General features: G+C 33.1%; 1 non-coding gene across 1 annotated transcript; it reads right to left on the bottom strand.

Annotated features, from left to right (window-relative positions):
* Window positions 1-3,931: 3,931 nt before the first annotated feature.
* On the bottom strand, window positions 3,932-4,038 carry LOC128284934 (small nucleolar RNA R71). Its single transcript, XR_008275352.1, has one exon. It is a non-coding gene; the product is annotated as a small nucleolar RNA R71 (small nucleolar RNA).
* Window positions 4,039-16,206: the final 12,168 nt, after the last annotated feature.

Genomic DNA, 16,206 nt, shown 5'->3' with positions numbered 1-16,206 from the left:
TAACATTTAAGCCATATTCGCATGGCTAAAAGTATACATAACAAAGTTCAAACAAAAACATAATAGCCTATACATGCCAAAATGTTCTCTTAGACCAACTAAGAAGAGGATACCAAAAAGTTGCAAGCTGATGTGATGACTTCGACGATGGTCCCGAGCACACAAAATGGATCAAAGAAACCTAAATAAGTAACAAGTAAACACACCAAATGAGTATATAACTCAGTAAGTCATAAGCATTACACTATCGTCCATTAATAAAAGATCATAAGAGAAAACAAATGATGCAAAATCAATTACTCCAACCATACCGAACGATGCTATAATTTCTTAGATTTTCGGTTCAATCTCATGCCAAGTCCTACAATCAAATCAAATACCAAAACAACCCAATTGATTTAGATCCATTTCCTCAAAGCATGGAACAATGATGCATTAGATAAATTTATACATACACAGCACATGTCTCAAATTCGATATTTTAGTTAATAGTTCTATCACTTCGTTCTTTCAAGCACATTTTATATTATCAACCGAATTTGCACACATAGTGCTTATTACACTCGCACACATAGTGCCATAGTAAACCGCACACATAGTGCATTGGATTTTCTCTCATGCTTCAACATCCAAATCGGCACACATAGTGCCACTTAATTCCGCACACATAGTGCCATATGTTAACTCATTATGCTAAGGTAATTTACTTAATTCAAATAGCACATATGGTCACATTAATAAATAGGAAATCACTCCAAAAGGATACCTATCAAAAGGAATTCTTTTATGATTCACTAGTATTATTTATATACAAACTAATCAACCTTACAAAAATGCTTAAGGACTTACCTTATATTGGATGAAAATGATTCCCAATCGACTACTCAATTGTCTTTGCTTTGCCCTTGTTTGATTCTCCCCCTTTGATTTCTTGATCTAGAATAAATACATTTAGTGGTTTAATTACCTTGCTGGATACTTATATGTATAATTTAATGATTTTCACTTCATTTCACAACTATTCTTGTTCAAAACATTAAAACCTTAACTAATGTTCGATTAATGCTTCAAGGCCGAATGTACTACCACTACTAAGATAACTTAATCTTAGGTAATTTAATTCTAATATACAAAATCATGAATCAACTCAACCTTATAAGCCAATATTACTCCTTTAATCGATTATAGAGAGTTAAAAATAATATCACAAACATATACACCTATATGGCCGAATATACCAAATTAAATTTAACATTACCTATGTAATTACCTATAAGTTCTTATACTTCAAATTTCATACATTTAACCTTTTAATGCCTATTAATCATTCTTTTGATCTTAACCTAAAATGGCAACTCCCATACTCAATATTTCAACCGAATTATCCATATCACCAAGGCTAAAATTCGCACCTTAAACTTCATACATTCTTATTATGACCTTTATAATTCATTCGGCCCTATCAAAGAACCATTTAACCTACAAGGAAAATAATCATAGAGAAAGAAATTAACATTCCAATCAGACTCAATATAACCGAATGTACAAGGTGCTACTAGACTACTTATTCAAAAAAATCTTCATTCCATACTATCATCCCCCTTTTATTCCATACAACATGAAAATAACCTTTAATTCTAACACTTAGATTCACAGCATGATGCCTAAACCACCATAAAAGTTTCAACTTTCTTGACATTACCAAGAGTGCATCCAATTATTAACTTAACATATCATAAAACCAAATCAACAATTCAAAACTTACCTCTTACTAGCTAAAGAAAAATGCCGAATTGCTTTAGGGTAAATTTCCCCTTATTCCTTCATTTTGTTTCGGCTTTGAGAGAAGAAGAAGAAGATGAACACCCTCTCTCTCTTCTCTTTCTTCTATTATTCATCCCTATCATTTCTTTTTTTAATTCATTTTATTAGAATTATTTAAATCATTTGTTAACTTAAAATTAAATTAAATTAGAATTAGTGGAGCATCATCATTTCTTGGTAAGCCACTATATATATTATGGGTAAATTGACATGCAAAACCACTCTTTTAATACATGCACTAATAGACCATTATAAAAATTAACCTATCACATTTCTAAAGTGTTTCATATAAGTCCATTTTAATAAATTCACTTAAAAATGACCAAATTAATGCTTGAAACTTTCACACATGCATTTACTCACATCATGAACATAGAATATAACTTTTAATTATTTATAAAACTCGGTTTTTGTGGTCCCGAAACCACTTTCCGACTAGGGTCTAATTAGGACTGTCACACACACAGAGTAGGAGGCAAGGAATTACTCGAAGAAAGCTAATTGATCCATCGCAGAAGCCGGATTCTCCTTCAAGACTGAAGACCTCCCTTCAATTTCCTTCAGGGGTTTTTAGGTTTTCTTTATGTTTTGTTATTATTCTTCTGAGATGTTTTCTTTTACACTTATGAACTAAATCCCTTAAATATCTAAGGGGAATGAAACCTAAGATGGATCTTGTTATTATTTTCTGAATTATATGATAAATACTTGATTTGTTCTTAATTATGTGTTCTTAATTCTTGTCTTAATATTCCAGGATATTGATTCAAGTATTGATGTGCTTATTCAGAGGAGCAAAAGTCCCTGTCTAAGAGTAGTTCTAGCATAATTAAGCGGAATTGATTGCACCCCTAGACATAGGGCAACATAAATCTACCAGATTAGGGTCAAACCTAATAAGGGAATCCATAGATCGAGTTAATGCAACACTAGGGGTTTTAATTAGAAAGAGATTTCAATTAATCAACCTAGGGTTAGACGTTGTTAGTCTCGAGAGAGATAATAATATAACTTAGGGATTTATACAAATCAAGTCAAGTGAATAAATAGTCTAGTTCAGAGTCAAATAACAAGTGAAGTCTAGGTGGAATTTCCTTTGGGTACTGTCTAAATCAATTAGTTTTCCCAAAAGTATTTCCCCAATTTACTTCCTGTGCATTCTTAATTTAGTTAATTAGATTAGGTAAAACAAACCCTTTTATTTTTAGGCTAGAAAATAAAAAGAAAGTTAATACTAGTACTTTTAGTTCCTGTGGGTTCGACATTCCGGTCTTGCTATAAACTATACTACTGTTCGATAGGTGCGCTTGCCTTCATCGTGATAATAGAGAGTTTTCAAGTACGGTTAATCATAAATATAAAACTTATCATGCACATCAAGTTTTTGGCACCGTTTTTGGGATCTAAAATATTAGGAACACTCAATTTTTATTACTTTAGCCATTTATTTTATTGCAATTTAAATTTTATTTTAGTTTAATTAATTTTACTAAATTTTCTTTTTCCTTCTGGCAGGTTTTTATAGTTTATGACTAGAAGAAACCCGTTGGGATCATTACTTTTTGATAGTGAGATCGATCACATAGCTCGCAGAAACTGAAGAGAAATAAGGCGAAACCTAAGATACACAGAGGAAGAGCAAGAGAATGATATTTCCACCACAACCAAGGAGATGGCTAAAAATCAGGAAAACCCGCTATCTCCTGCAATTGCTGTTGATCCAGTAAATCAGAATCCTACTCCACGTACTATGTATGATTATGCTAAACCTACTTTAATAGGAATTGAATCGAGTATAGTTAGACCTGCTGCTGCAAATAATTTTGAACTGAAACCTAACACAATTCAAATGATACAATAGTTTGTTCAGTTTGATGGTTTGCAAGATGAGGATCCAAACACTCATTTGGCGAATTTACTGGAGTTTGGCAACACATTTAAGATCAATGGCATTTCTGATGATGCCATTCGCCTTCAGTTGTTTCCCTTTTCATTGAGGAACAAAGCTAAACAATGGTTGAACTCATTACCATGAGGGTCAATCACAACTTGGGAACAAATGACTGAAAAATTTTTACTTAATTATTTTTCGCCAACTAAACTGGCTAAGTTGAGGAATGATATCTCTTCTTTTGTGCAAATGGATCTAGAAACACTCTATAATGCATGGGAGAGATACAATGATCTATTGAGAAAGTGCCCTAACCATGGGTTACCTTTATGGCTACAGGTTCAGACGTTTTACAATGGTGTGAACCCCTCAACAAGGCAAGTTATCGACGCAACTGCCGGTGGAACTTTGAATAACAAAACACCTGAAGAGGCTTACGAATTTATTGAAGAGATGTTACTGAATAATTATCAGTGGCAAGTCATGAGGATAAAGCCAACGAAAGCAGCCGGTACTTGTAACGTCAACTCGGTCACCATGATCTCTAATCAGGTAGAACTTTTGAATAGAAAAATTAATGGTTTACTTAGTTCTTCACAGGTTCACCCAGTAATGCAATGCAATGCAAGTGAAGAAGGAACGAGCAATTCAGAATACCCACTGTATGGCTACAACATGGAAAACGAGCAATTAAATTATATGCGTAATAATCCTCAACCTCAAAATAATCCTTATAGTAACACTTACAATGCAGGATGGAGGAACCACCCAAATTTCTCATGGGGAGGCCAAGGGAATCAGAGACCACCACCCCCTCCAAGCTTCCAACAACAACCTTACCAGCAAGAGAAAAAGCCAAACCTTGAGGAGATGATGTCAAAATTTATTTCAGTAGCGGAAACCCATTTTTAGAACACTGAAACTGCACTTAAAAATCAGCAAGCGTTGATCCAAGGACTCGAGAATCAAATTAGGCAGCTGGCTAAGATGATTTCAGAAAGAAAGACCACCAGGAAGTCTACCTAGTAACATCGAACCCAATCCAAAAGAGCATATAAAAGTAGCTACACTAATGAGTGGGAAAGTGTTAGCTGAATCTGAAAAGAAGCCACCACAAGAAGTTGACAGAAATAAAGAAGAGGAGGTAAAACCAGAAAAAAATGACAATCCAATGCTGAACGAATATAAATCACCAATCCCATATCCAGCAAAGTTGAAGAAAGACCGCATGGATGCATAATTCGGTAAATTTCTTAAACTTTTTAAACAACTGCATATTAACTTACCTTTTTGTTAAAGCTATATCACAGATGCCTACATATGAAAAAATTTTAAAGGAACTTCTAACAAACAAAAGGAAGTTTGAAGACCTATCTACAGTGGAACTTAATGAGGAGTGCTCAGCCATACTCCAAAATAAACTACCAACCAAACTGAAAGATCCAGGAAGTTTTACTATTCCTTGCTTAATTGGTAGTTTGAATATTGATAAGGCACTAGCTAATTTAGGCACTAACATTAATTTGATGTCATATAAAATGTTTAAACAACTTGGCCTTGGGGAACCTAAACCCACTAGGATGAGTATTCAATTAGCTGATAGATCTGTTAAATATCCTAAGTGAATTATAGAGGACATATTTGTAAAAGTAGATAAATTTATATTCCCTGTTGATTTCATTGTGCTTGACATGGATGAGGATGTTGAAGTGCCTTTAATCTTAGGTCGTCCATTTTTAGCCACTGTTAGGGCTGTTATTGATATGGGTGATGGTAAATTGGTACTTAGAGTAGGTGACGAAGAGATTATTTTTTAAAATTTATGATGCCATGAGATTTTCTAGGGAACAGGATGAATCATGTTATTTCATTGACTCTATTGATCATGCTACTCAAGATTCTTTTCAGGAAATCGTACATAAGGACACGATGAAACTGTATCTTGCCCAAGGAGAGAGGGTGGATGATGATTTTGAGATAGGAACCGAGCTAAATTCCAATGAAACCTCTCCAAGACCAGCAGAATATGAGGGTATTATGGTAAACAATGAAATTAAGAAAAAACCCTCTATAGTAGAACCTCCCAAACTAGAACTTAAATAATTCCCAAATCACTTGGAATATGCATTCCTTGGGAATAATTCTACATTACCGGTAATTATTGCATCCAACTTGCAACCCAAGGAGAAAGAGGAATTACTCCATGTATTAATAGAGCATAAAAGGGCCATAGCTTGGAAAATTTCTGACATTAAAGGGATCAGCCCTTCTTTATGCACCCATAAAACTTTAATAAAAGATGAATATAAGCCATGTGTGCAAGCCCAACGGGATCAGCCCAAGGATTTTGTACAAGTCTGAAAGGGAGTCATCAGCACCGGCCCATACATGACTTGATTAGCTCAATCCTTTGGGCTTCTAAACACATCGGCGCAATCCTCTTTGCTGATATTCATCGGCCAGATGTCCCCACAGGGCATCCAAAGTATGCTCCATATAAGGATGACAGTGTGCCGTCGTGGGTTCAATCCTCCTCAATATCGACTTGCACAAGGTACTGATGAGAATGATGCCGAGGATATTCCTGACGATATCCCCGTATTTTAGGAGGACCCACCTTCTCAACCACCACCGAGTCACCAACCAGTTCATGCGACTGCTTCATTATCTGAGGTTTCTGACCACCTTAATCGCTTTGAGCAATATTGCACTCAGGGATTTGACAGCATTGAGGTGACTCTATAACAAATTTACCAGCATTTTCACATATCGCTTCCAGCACCACCATCTCATGATCTAGCTATCGATTATGACTTTTGAGTCCATTTATTTCTACTTTATTTTACTTTATTTTTGTTTTTATTTATATTGCCAGTTTTTATATTTTAAAAAGACTTTAATTAGTATATTTTGAATATCTCAATTTTATGGTTGTTTCTTTGAGTAACCATAACGACCCCATTGATATAACACATTAAACCTTTACTGATGGCATCGTAGTTTCAAAAGGTTCAGTCAATTGGTGCTACTCAAGAATATACAAACAGTCCCCCACGACTGCCATGACCTGCTCAACCACGACCATAGCCACCACGACACCGACCACCACGATAACCTCTTCGCTGGGCACTGTGATTGTGGAACCCAATCTCTACCACCACCTTCACCTCTATCTACATGTCACATACACATCACTTCCAATGTCTCTAAACCCGTTTCCGCTCTTTCAAGGACTACATCCATATTCAGAGAAGTTTCACTTTTCCCCTATTCTATGATATTATGCTTCTATTGTTGTTATCTATTTTCATACATTGAGAACAATGTACATATTAAGTGTGGGGAGGTTATTTATGTGATTATCAGAAAATCCCTGAATTTTTATCTTGTTCTCAAATAATTTTCTTATACTATTGTTAGAGTGAATTCTGATTAATTTATAATTTTTGTTGATATGTTTTGAATTAAAACATAGGTAATTGTGCATTGATTGTTTAAACTTTAAAGGCATTAGAGAATCAAGCATGATAAGTTGACTTTTGAGAATTAAAACTGCTAGGTTGCTCCCCTGAATTGAGGTATTATCTTGAAATTCTGAATTTACAGGATTGACATAAAAAGCCATAATATTTGTGAGATCTTGAGCCTTTAGAGCATATATCCTTTCTTGCTCACTTTTATTGTTGCATATGAGTGTGTTAATACTAATTTGTTATTTTAGAACTTGCGTCGATTATACATGTTGAGACCACACCACTGGATTGATATATTGAGATGATAAAGGCACTTAGGTTTTAACCCACTTACCCCATAAAAAGCCTACCCACATAATTGACCCTTAGTGAACCTCTTTGAACCTTAACCATTGTTTCTTGATTTTCCCCATAATAGCCCAAAATTGGGTCCAGTTGGAACAGAGGTTTTGGGACCACAAAATCTGAGATAGAAATAATTATTTTATGATTATTTTGAGGTCTATGATATGATTTCATGATTGTGTGAAAATTTCGTGAAGAAATTCTATGCATAAAGTGCTCAATTTGAAGTTAGGGACTAAATTGAATAAGTTGCAAAACCTGCATTCTAGAAGTTTCTAGTATGAAATTGCTTTGAAATATTAATTAAGAGGTCTTAAATAGCAATTTGACCAATTTCTAAGTGATGGACAAAAATTGGACATGGATGGAATTTTTGAAAGTTTAGTAAGGAAGGGCATTTTGGTCATTTGGTAATTAAAAGAAATAAAAAGGGAAAATAAAGCCAAAATTGACTCATCTTTTTCATGGAGGCCGAAATTAGCATGGCGGAAGCTATGGCTAGGGTTTTCAAGCTCTCCAAACTCAATAGTAAGTCCGTTCTAACCCCGTTTTTCAAGTTCTTCACGTTTTTGGAATCCCGGTAATTTGATTAAGCTTATTCTGGCAATAATTTACGCTAGGGTTCATATTTGGAAAAATACCCATAGGTGAAATGTGTTTATTTTTCTGTTTTATGATAGAATATGAGGTTTTAAATTATGTTAGACAACTTGTACTACTCGGTTTTGAGTGAAAACGAGTAAAAGGGCTTAATCGGTAAAAATACCTAATAGTCATAAGTATATGTTAGAGTGAGAATTTGATGTTGCCATAGAAGGGAAAGGTGATCAGCATGTCATAAAACATAATAATAAGGGATGAAGTTTAATTCTCGAGCCTAGGGCAAAAGTGTAAATATGCAAAAGTTTAGGGCAAAATTGTAATTTTTCCAAAGTTTTAGTTAAGGACTATTTTGAATAGTACATTAATTAAATAAGTAAAATATGATGTTTTATATCCCGGAAAATGAGATCTGAACTAGATGAGAGAAAAATCAAAAATTGGGAAAGTTGGTAAAATGGTCGTTTTAGTATCGAGGTAAGTTCATATGTATAATAAGCATTAATTTATGCATGTTTCAATGTAAAATTGATATATTTATTATAATTTCGAGGTGTTGAAAGTATGTAAGTTGGTATGATAATAATACTGACAATAATCTCTGTAATTTATATTTGAAAGTTAAATTTAGTGAATTAATTGAATTATGTTAAATTAAATGATTATGGTGCCAAGTTTATGAATTGATTTAAAAATATGTCTATGGTACATGAAGTGCATTGAATTATCATACATAAATGTGATTTCTATGATTATGGATATTATGGGAAATTGTAAGTTCATATGATTTTTAATAAGGCAATGTGTAATTTAATGTTATTGCCTTGATATTAAATGAGATGTAAGTTTATATGTAAGTAATACATCAATATTACTTGTATTATGATATTTTATAATAATATTGGAAATATGTTTGTGGATAATTACTTGATTAGTGAAATTGTTGGAAAAGAGAGAGAAATCCCGGTTGAACCTTCGGAAAGATTAGATGATACAGATAGTATGTAGCTAGGTCACATGTATGGTGCTAGGTGCACATCATGTGTACAAGAGAGCTACAAGACATTATTATGTAGCTAGGTCGCATGGGTGATACTATGTGTACACCATGTAGACAAGATAACTACGGGATATATGTAGCTAAGTCGCATGCGTGGTTCCAAGTGAAGGACACCATGTAGACAAGAGAGCTACGAGATAAATTGGCTAGGTCACATGGGTGGTACTGAGTGTTCACCATGTGTACAAGAGAGCCGAACTATATGATGGGTGGAGCTATGTGCTGAAACCACCAAGTATCGAGGATAGATCCGAAGTGTTCAACGGGAGACTCTCTATGTATTGCTTTGTGAGTTTTGTGATGAATAAGTGCAGGAACTTGGTTATATGAATGATGTGTTCATTAAGTGACCAGGATGTAGTAAGGTTATAAACGAGTAAGTTATACATGAGGATGATTTCATGGTGGATTTGTGATAATGGGCCTATACTTGTGATGTATGAAATGTGGTGAAAATGATTTGTGATATGTATGTTAAAATGAGGTTAATACAAAGAATGTGTGAAAGAGTGAATTAGCAATAAAACTGTTTTGGACAGTAGCAGTGACGTGATTTTGAAAAATTACCAAAACTAGTAGAAATTGAATCAGAGACTCAATGATATATCAAATTAAATCTTAATGCGTCTATTTTCATATAAAAGAAACAGAGCAAGAAAAGGAGTTCTATATTTTGAGATATTTATGTTTTTGTGAGACTAGTTCAGAATGATTACGTGATCCACTCTTTTGACTTTGGAAAATCAAAAAAATTTGGATAAAAATAATTAGAGGATTAAACTTATATTTTTAAAGTCCCTAATGAGTCTATTTTCAAGATAAATCAACAAGAACATTATCCGAGCTCTGTACTGTGAGATAATTAATTTTTAGTGAAGAGAGGTCAGAACTGTCAGAAAGTGAAATAGGGGAAATTTTAATGAATAAACTGTACTAATTGGCTGAACCAAAAAATATGAAAATTTTATGGTGGAAAGATATGTGAGTCTAGTTTTAGGGGAAATTTACAGATCTTAATTTGGAGCTCTGCAGCTCGAATTATAAATAATTAAGTGACTATGTCTCGTGTGGACAATTTGATGTGAGCATTTATTAGTAAATTGTGAAATCGTACTTACAAGAATGCTATATACATTAAGGATGTGGAATGGAGAGGAGGAGGGGGAAAATAAATATATGTGGAATACATGGAAATTATGGTATATGAAATATTGATATAATGAAATAAATGATATGTGTTTATAAGAAAATAGAAAGAGAATGATATGTATCATGACATGTATATATATATATATATATATGACTAGTCTCAATGTAATGCTTGTTAGGTATGGAGTTGAATTGAAATGTTTCAGGCAAACATGTTATTTTATGTATCTGAATTGTGATATTTTATAAAGATATCATCTAGTTTTAAATATGAATGCTTGATGATTAAGCTGAAGATATTTGGTAAGATGATAATCTTGGTATAAATGTATAAGTGGTACTATAATAAACAAGGTAAAATGAGTATGAGAGACACATGAATGATGACATACAAATGCGATGTTTGTGGTTTAATTAAGAATATTTAATCATTAAATGAATACCATGTTATATGCTTTTGATTTTGTATAAGTGTGTAAGAGATTAAGGTTGACCAAAGCTTAGAAAATAGCCTAGGTATATTCCACACAGGCAGAAACACGACCATGTGTCTCAGCCGTGTATGGAACACGACTTTGGGACACGGGCGTGTGGAGCCTTAAAGCATGAAATTTTCAAGATTTTCGTAAGTTCTCAGTTTAGTCCCGAACCCTTTCTAAAGTATGTTTTGGGCTTCGTAGACTCAAATAAGGGACTATGTGTAAGTGAATGAACATTTTGAAATATGAATGAAATTTTATGGCCCGTACTTTAGTTTAGTGTTTGTATGTTTGTTCGGTAAAGCCTCGTACCCTATCCCAGCCTCGGGTACGGGTAAAGGGTGCTACATTTAGTGGCATCAGAGCAGGTTTAGTAGATTCTCGGACTAATATAGCAAGTGTGAGAGTTTAGTTATACATGCCACAAATATGTGATAGTGTGATGTCTCCCGACACTAATGAGGACCATTTTGTTTAAAATGAAGTATTCTCCAACCGAGCTACATCTGACCATTTAATAGTAATATTAAAGTATTTGAATAAAGTGTAGCTATGATGTGTTAAACTCGGGAAGGTATGAATAAGAATTTATGATATATGTTTATGTGATAATATGTGAGATGAAAGTTTATATAGCAATATATTTATTCATATTTGTTTGGCATGCATATACTGTTGCATGCTTGACTAAATTAATTAGTAAATGTGATGACTAAAGTTATTCAAAATTCATAGAATGTATGAGTGAGTGCACTTGTTTGAAATGAGATAGTTGGAAATTTTATGTAAGACAAATATGAATAATAAATTGTTTGAAGTGGATAGTATGATTATAATGACATATGTGGATAATGAAAAAAATGTGTCATATAAATATATGTCAGAATCGAGTTAGAGACTATACGACCTCACCCCCTTACCGATGAGGTGTATATAACGGAAATTCATGAGAATCATGTTGACTAAGTTCCTAAGTGTGGAATCAAAGAGTTTAGTGATAAAATAATTATAGATATGACCAGAGACTGAGAATGGTTGACAAGTGAAGGACGAGTTAGAGAAATATCGAGTTGGTGAGTTATCTTGGGATTGAAATTGATGATGAGTGTTTCGAAAGTATCGTCTTGAAAAAATTAGTTACTAATGCTGGAAATTATGAGAAAGATACTAAACTTCACTCCGGTAAGATTTTCGAGGACGAAAATCTCTAAAAGGGGGGAGAGTTGTAATAGCCCAAAATTGGGTCTAGTTGGAACAGAGGTTTCGGGACCACAAAATCCAAGATAGAAATAGTTATTTTATAATTATTTTGAGGTCTGTGATATGATTGCATGATTGTGTGAAAATTTTGTGAAGAAATTCTATGCATAAAGTGCTCAATTTGAAGTTAGGGACTAAACTGAATAAGTTGCAAAACCTGCATTCTAGAAGTTTCTAGTATGAAATTGCTTTGAAATATTAATTAGGAGGTCTTAAATAGAAATTTTACCAATTTCTAAGTGATGGACAAAAATTGGACATGGATGGAATTTTTGAAAGTTTAGTAAGGAAGGGCATTTTGGTCATTTGGTAATTAAAAGAAATAAAAAGGGAAAATAAAGCCAAAATTGACTCATCTTTTTCATGGAGGCCGAAATTAGCATGGGGGAAGCCATGGCTAGGGTTTTCAAGCTCTCCAAGCTCAATAGTAGGTCCGTTCTAACCCTATTTTTCAAGTTCTTCACGTTTTTGGAATCCCAGTAATTTGATTAAGCTTATTCTAACAATAATTTAAGCTAGTGTTCATATTTGGAAAAATACCCATAGGTGAAATGTGTTTATTTTTCTGTTTTATGATGGAATATGAGGTTTTAAATTATGTTAGACAACTTGTGCTACTCGGTTTTGAGTGAAAACGAGTAAAAGGGCTTAATCGGTAAAAATACCTAATAGTCATAAGTATATGTTAGAGTGAGAATTTGATGTTGCCATAGAAGGGAAAGGTGATCAGCATGTCATAAAACATAATAATAAGGGATGAAGTTTAATTCTCGAGCCTAGGGTCAAAAGTGTAAATATGCAAAAGTTTAGGGGCAAAATTGTAATTTTTCCAAAGTTTTAGTTAAGGACTATTTTGAATAGTACATTAATTAAATAAGTAAAATATGATGTTTTATATCCCGGAAAATGAGATCTGAACTAGATGAGAGAAAAATCAAAAATTGGGAAAGTTGGTAAAATGGTCGTTTTAGTATCGAGGTAAGTTCATATGTATAATAAGCATTAATTTATGCATGTTTCAATGTAAAATTGATATATTTATTATAATTTCGAGGTGTTGAAAGTATGTAAGTTGGTATGATAATAATATGTTAATAATGCTGTAATTTATATTTGAAAGTTAAATTTAGTGAATTAATTGAATTATGTTAAATTAAATGATTATGGTGCCAAGTTTATGAATTGATTTAAAAATATGTCTATGGTACATGAAGTGCATTGATTATCATACATAAATGTGATCTCTATGATTATGGATATTATGGGAAATTGTAAGTTCATATGATTTTAATAAGGCAATGTGTAATTTAATGTTATTGCCTTGATATTAAATGAGATGTAAGTTTATATGTAAGTAATACATCAATATTACTTGTATTATGATATTTTATAATAATATTGGAAATATGTTTGTGGATAATTACTTGATTAGTGAAATTGTTGGAAAAGAGAGAGAAATCCCGGTTGAACCTTCGGAAAGATTGGATGATACAGATAGTATGTAGCTAGGTCACATGTATGGTGCTGGGTGCACATCATGTGTACAAGAGAGCTACAAGACTTTATTATATAGCTAAGTCGCATGGGTGATACTATGTGCACACCATGTAGACAAGAGAGCTACGGGATATACGTAGCTAGGTCGCATGCGTGGTTCCAAGTGAAGGACACCATGTAGACAAGAGAGCTACGAGATAAATTGGCTAGGTCACATGGGTGGTACTAAGTGTTCACCATGTGTACAAGAGAGCCGAACTATATGATGGGTGGAGCTATGTGCTGAAACCACCAAGTATCGAGGATAGATCCGAAGTGTTCAACGGGAGACTCTCTATGTATTGCTTTGTGAGTTTTGTGATGAATAAGTGCAGGAACTTGGTTATGTGAATGATGTGTTCATTAAGTGACCAGGATGTGGTAAGGTTATAAACGAGTAAGTTATACATGAGGATGATTTCATGGTGACCTTGTGATCATGGGCCTATACTTGTGATGTATGAAATGTGGTGAAAATGATTTGTGATATGTATGTTAAAATGAGGTTAATACAAAGAAAGTGTGAAAGAGGGAATTAGCAATAAAACTGTTTTGGACAGTAGTAGTGATGTGATTTTGAAAAATCACCAAAAATATTAGAAATTGAATCAGAGACTTAATGAGATATCAAATTAAATCTTAATATGTCTATCTTCATATAAAAGAAACAGAGCAAGAAAAGGAGTTCTATATTTTGATATATTTATGTTTTTGTGGGACTGGTTCAAAATGATTACGTGATCCCCTCTTTTGACTTTGGAAAAAAAAATTTGGATAAAAATAATTAGAGGATTAAACTTATATTTTAAAATCCCTAATGAGTCTATTTTCAAGATAAATCAACAAGAACATTATCCGAGTTCGTACTATGAGATAATTAATTTTAGTGAAGAGAGGTCGAATCGCCGAAAGTGAAACAGGGAAATTTTAATGAATAAATTGTACCAATTGGCTGAACCAAAATTATGAAAATTTTATGGTGGAAAGATATGTGAGTCTAGTTTTAGGGGAAAATTACAAATCTTAATTTAGAGCGCTGTAGCTCGAATTATAAATAAGTAAGTGACTATGTCTCGTGTGGACAGTTTGATGTGAGCATTTATTAGTAAATTGTGAAATCGTACTTACAAGAATGCTATATACATTAAGGATGTGGAGTGGAGAGGAGGAGGAGGAAAATAAATATATGTGGAATACATGGAAACTATGGTATATGAAATATTGATATAATGAAATAAATGATATGTGTTTATAAGAAAACAGAAAGAGAATGATATGTATCATGACATGTATATATATATATATATATATATATATATATATGACTAGTCTCAATGTAATGCTTGTTGGGTATGGAGTTGAATTGAAATGTTTCAGGCAAACATGTTATTTTGCGCATCTAAATTGTGGAATTTTATAAAGATATCAACTAGTTTTAAATATGAATGCTTGATGATTAAGCTGAAGATATTTGGTAAGATGATAATCTTGGTATAAATGTATAAGTGGTACTATAATAAACAAGGTAAAATGAGTATGAGAGACACATGTATGATGACATACAAATGCTATGTTTGTGGTTTAATTGAGAATATTTAATCATTAAATGAATACCATGTTATATGCTTTTGATTTTGTATAAGTGTGTAAGAGATTAAGGTTGACCAAAGCTTGGAAAATAGCCTAGGTATATTCCACACAGGCAGAAACACGACCATGTGTCTCAGCCGTGTATGGAGCACGACTTTGGGACACGGGCGTGTGGAGCCTTAAAGCATAAAATTTTCAAGATTTTCGTAAGTTCTCGGTTTAGTCCCGAACCCTTTCTAAAGTATGTTTTGGGCTTCGTAGACTCAAATAAGGGACTATGTGTATGTGAATGAACGTTTTGAAATATGAATGAAATTTTATGGCCCGTATTTTAGTTTAATGTTTGTCCGGTAACGCCTTGTACCCTATCCCGGCCTCGGGTACGGGTAAGGGGTGTTACATTCCCTTTTATGTTAACCCACAACTTAACCCTTTTTGATTCATTAAGAATTTCTCCCTTTTTATTGACTCATTTTTTATCGAGATTTGATTTTATTAGTTATCTAACTATGTTCGTTCATTTCTGTTGCTGAATTATTCCTTATTATGCACTTTCCATTATTGTACTTGTTCTTATTCTTAAAAAAAACCACATATTTATATTCATTCAGTTACATATTTTTATTTATAGCTTGGATAAGTTAAAGTTATTAGAAAAAAGCTCACATCATCAGTTTTGGATAGTTCGAATCTTGGCACTTTTTTATAATTCAGCAATCAGCTTCATTTTTTTCTAAGTTTGGTAATTTATTAAATTAATCTCGATTCCAACCTCTTTTTCAGCCTTTATCCACACCTTTAACCCAACAACCATGTTAAAGACCTTTTGATTTGTGTATCATTTTATTTATAGTGGTGGAGATTTGATTTTCATGCAAGCTTATGGTAATAACTTTTCATGTTTGACTATTGAGCGCTTAATTATTGAACCTTAAACACTTTGAGTGATTTGAGTGGATCTTTAATGAGGATGTCACCCCTTGTTGATTTGGAATTAAA

The sequence above is a fragment of the Gossypium arboreum genome, chromosome 11 (genome assembly GCF_025698485.1).
Source record: "Gossypium arboreum isolate Shixiya-1 chromosome 11, ASM2569848v2, whole genome shotgun sequence".
NCBI lineage: Eukaryota > Viridiplantae > Streptophyta > Magnoliopsida > Malvales > Malvaceae > Gossypium > Gossypium arboreum.
The sequence above is the reverse complement of the archived record's forward strand: the minus strand, read 5'-3'. Positions and strand labels throughout refer to the sequence as shown.